The sequence below is a fragment of the Mesoplodon bidens genome (assembly GCF_964165515.1).
Source record: "Mesoplodon bidens genome assembly, chromosome: 8".
NCBI lineage: Eukaryota > Metazoa > Chordata > Mammalia > Artiodactyla > Ziphiidae > Mesoplodon > Mesoplodon bidens.
This window is the reverse complement of record NC_138165.1, coordinates 93,676,212-93,681,233: the sequence shown is the minus strand read 5'-3', so window position 1 is coordinate 93,681,233 and position 5,022 is coordinate 93,676,212.

Sequence of the window (5,022 nt, the reverse complement as noted above, 5' to 3'; positions counted from 1 at the left end):
ACCTCAGTCAGCTATTCTGAGAGCTTCATGTGGCCTCAAGTGTTTTCCTGCCAATGAAGGATTCTATGCACTAGAATTAAGATCAGATTCATGTTTGAATGTTGTTCTGTTTTCCTTTGCAAAGAGGCTGGCCAGAGAGTGAGATCAGAATAGCCTTCTTGACCCCTGGAATGAAGCTGGATTAGTAGAGATGGTAAAATTAGATGGGATATTTGGGTGCTCAGGGGGCTGTATGGGTCTGTTCTTTCTCCTTCTGGTTTTCCAATCCTTTCTCCAAGGATATGTTCCAGTTTAACATATTTTCCTCTTTTCTCTGACATTGTACCTAACTACATGGGCATACATGGGTGGGTGGATATCTGTGTGTGTGCATGTGTGTATATGAGTGTGCACACTCATGTGTGCCTGTGTTGGTGCTAGCCTGATATTGTTGTCACCATTGCAGCCAGTGTTCTGGATGCAGATGCAGAGAGATAGAAAGCCTACGAGTGACAGTTGGATACAGTTTTGGAATGAATAGGACTGGATATTGGATGCTAATAAAGGAAGTCTATTTCTGCTTGGCTTCCTGAATGTCAAAGTGGTGGGAACCTGCGAGCAAGTGACTGAGGGGGTAGACTCATCTCCTGACCTTGACAACTTTAAGAATAGGAGGCTCTCTCTATCCACTCAATACTCATATCTGTTTAACATGGGTGAGGGCCATTTCGTAGTGAGGCAAGGGCATTGGCAAGATGACTTCTGGAGGGCTACTGGGATGAATCATCTGTGATATTATCTCTTCAGCCACTATGAGTGGGGAGTATGTATCATTATTTTAGCCACATGAAAACTGAGAACACTGCATAAATTCTCATTATTGAGCAAGAGTGGTTATGGTGACCTTGTATGTTTTCACATTTACCCTTGCAATTCCCCTGCTTCTTCCCGATTTTGGTTTATTTAAAATTATGGTCTCCTCTAGGAGTGGAGATATTTCATAGAATGGGAGTTGGTTTAAGGGCAAGACCCCAAGCCCAGAAGAGCATGGAGAAAAGGGAAGGCACTTGTGGCAGTGGCTTCTCCCTGGACTTGCTGGGGACTGTGTGTGTTTGAGAGGGAACATCCTGACCTTGTAAAAGAAATGCAACACAGACACGTGGCAGCTCCCAACTGAGCCTTCAGCCCTGGGAGGGCTACAAATTGAATTAACAGAGACCTCAATTCTCTGTAAACCAGCAGGGGAAGCAAGTTGATATTTGCATTTTGCCAAGATTCAGTTAACACTGGGCTAGTTTTCTTTGTGATGCTGACGCCTCTGAGTTGTAAGATGCAAGTTAATTCCATTTGTGTGCGTCATACAGGGAAGGGAGCCAAAGACTGTAAGAAGGATGGAGAAGTCTAAAGCTTGTTGAATATCAATGGCAAGACACTTACAGATATTCTTCCACTGAAAGAAAACTGGCATCCAGGGAAGTTAAGTGACTTGTCCAAGGCCACATGGGGTGTTAGTGGGAAAACTGGTCTGGAAGCCAAGGGACCTGACTCTAATAAGGCTTCATTAGTAACCCTAAAACTTAGTTTTCATATGGTCAAAATAGCTTTAGGAATTCCCTGAGTCAATAAAGGCTTCCAGAGTCTCTCTCTCTTTGTCTGTCTGTCTCTCTAATAGGTATGTATATTTATATATTTATAATTATATGTATATGTGTAAATTATATATGTATAATTATATATGTATTATATATATATACATAATACACACATACATATAACATAACTAGGAGAGAGAGAATACTCCCAGCTTCAAATTACACTAGTCCAACAGGGTCAACAACAGACCCCCTCATGATGGAACAAAGAACCAAGTTGAAGACACAGGGAAAAGAGGAGATGGGTCTAGTCACTGAGAAAATGACCCTCAGAAAGAGGAGTTCACAAGTGAGTGAAAAATAATGAGAACAGCGCTGAGCCCAGGTAGCTGAAAGTACAGGTTCTCTGGGAATTGAATGGAAGGGCTTGATAGTGCATGAGACAGGGGTTGGTGTTGTGGGAAAGGCATCACTTCTGGAGGAGAGAGGACCACTTGGTAGGGGTGCTTTTGGAAGCTTGTTAGAGAAGGGAAATAAGGAAGTGAGATTGTTCTGCTAAACAAAAGTGAATCAAAAATCAGAAGGGATACCAATCCCTCCTCCGTAAAGTGCCATCCGTTAAAGAAACTACACTTTTCTATACCAACAGAAGAGGGTGCTCTTGAACTAAGAAACACTGTCAGTCACCCAACCACCATAATTGTGCCTACATACAACCTTTTATGTAAACACTTAAATATAAACAGAAAATGGCAGACAACATATGTACAAGGCCACTGAGAAAACAAAATACGAGAATCCAAACATTTCAGCAGATGCAAATGTTCCTATCTAAATCAAACAAGAAGCCGAAGAAAACTTTAACATAACACCCAAATTGAATTAAATATCCTAAAACAAGCATTTGAAAATATGAAACAGAAATCTTAAATCAGAAGTTCTAAAGTTTAGAAGAGAAATAGACAAAAAAACAGGGAAAATGTGAAATAAGAGTTGAATAAACTCAGGAAAGAAATGGAAGGAAAAGACAAAATCATCTCAAAAAATAGAGGTTAAATTATAAGGTATTCATGGGATGACAGATGATGAAACATTGAGGAATATAATAGAAAGAGGATGAAAATTAAATAAAGAATGAAGGGAAAAAGATCAGAGAGAAAATAATTGATAGAAGATAGACTCAGAAGAGTCTGAAAAAGAACAATATTACAATGGAAAATAACTAGTATTTCAAACTATAAACTAAGACAAATTTTTAAAATTGAAAGAAGACTTGAATCTGCATCTTTAAAGGACCCATTGTGTTCTTGGGAAAATAAACCTGGAATGGTGAAAGACAAGTCATATACCAGGAAAATATTATACTTTAAAGATAAAGAAAATGTTCGCCACATCTCCAGGCAAAAAGACCAAATCACTTACATCGAAAAGAAAATCAAGTAAGCATCAGACTTTTCATATAAAAGAAGAGAACAATGGAGTCGCACTTTCAGGAAACGAAAGGAAGTGTGACAGGAATATTCTCTTTCTAGATGAGCTCATCGCCTAGAACCAACACTGTGAGAAACAGTTTTCTATGTGCAAAAACTCAGAATACTTGCTGTTCCCCTGTAAGGAATCTGCCAGAGGGTGAACATGATTCAACCAAGATAGGACCAGGACAGGGAAACTCTGATGAATGGATTGAGAGTGAGGGTCAAATATATTTCAATGTACATCTGTACTTAAAACAAGGATGGGGACAAGAGTGGAAGCACAGTATGACTGCTATATGTTCTGACAAAACTGAAATAATACACTGTTGCATAGACAATAGGTAAGAGTGAAGGATTCCATTTAAAGCAGACAGGCAAAAATGTAGAAGGGCAAGTAAGAAGAAATGGACTAAGGGCATTACAATGGTATTAGTGAAAAGGCAACCACTACAGTGAACATACTAAACTTCCTAAATACCAAAAGAAATGTAAAATGGGCACAGAAAACCAACCACATAGAGAAAAGAATATATACACAGTCAATTTTACACAAAATATGAGTTGAGACCAAGCAGTCATATTAATAACTTATATTTGTTATATTGTTACAATTAATTGAAACATTTATTAATAATTTGAATGACTCCCTCATTAAAAATACGTTGAAATTGACTCACAGCAAGGCTCAATTCCATGAAATAAATTGAAAGACACACCTATAACAAAAGACACCTATAACAAAGTTGTTCAGAAAGGCTAAGAATAAAGAGATGAACAAAGATAGTACAGAAGAATGAAAACAATAAAATAAATAAAGGTATAAAGACCTAATCAACAAAATTAATAAAGTAGGTATTATGGATTTATGTCAAATCTCAAACCTTGAAAATATAGAGTATATGCCTTCTTTTTAAAACACAGATAGAATGTTCACAAAAATTGACCACATGTTGGGTCATAAAGAAAGTCCTAGTAAGTGCCATAAAGTAGAAATTAATAAGAAAACTTTAAAAGGTCTTTCCATCTGGAAAGTAAGCAACAACAATTCTCCATTAAACTACTATTGGGTGAAAGGGGATGTAAACCTGAAATTGCAGAATTTGTAAAAACAATAATTAGGATGAAATATATGCCCATCAGAATTTATGAGATACAATTAGAGCAATGATCTGATAAAAATCCATGGTCTTAATTACTTAAATCAATAAAAAACTAATTAAACAAATCTAATTCCTAAGTCAAAAATATAGAAAAATCACAAAGCAAACAAAAAGGAAGCACAAGGAAGGAAATAATAAAGATAAAAGAATAAATTAATGTGATAGAAAACAGTAAAAAGAGTAGAACTAATAAATGAATCAAAATGCTGGTTGTTTTGGGAAAAAAAAAGTAAAATATACATACCAATAGCTAACCTAATCAAGAAAAAAGGCAAAACGCAAACATGCAAACTAAGGAAATACTAGAGGGAAATAACTATTATAAAGATAAAATCAATCATAAGTAGACTACTTTACAAAACTCTATGCCAATACATTTGAAAACTATGAGATTGATTATTCTCTATGAAAATGTAATTTACCAAAACAGACCCAATTTTATACAAAACGCTCAGACAGACCACTCTCTAGGGTGTAAAAAAGATGGAGAAAGTAATCAACAAATTATTCCATATAGAAACACCAGACACAGATGGTTGCACAGGGGAATTCTACAAACCTTCAAAGATCAGATAATCTCAATGTTTCATAAATTGTTCTAGAGTATAGAAAATGAAAGAAAACTTCCAAATTCTTTTTAGGAAGTAAGTGTAATGTTGATACCTAAGCCTAATAAAGATTATTAATAATAATTATAATAATAATATAGTTTATAGGGAACTACAGACCAATTTTCTTTATAATTATAGTTGCAAAAACTAAATAAAACTCTAGCAAAAAGAATCCAAAACTATCTTAATAAAATAAAACATCAAG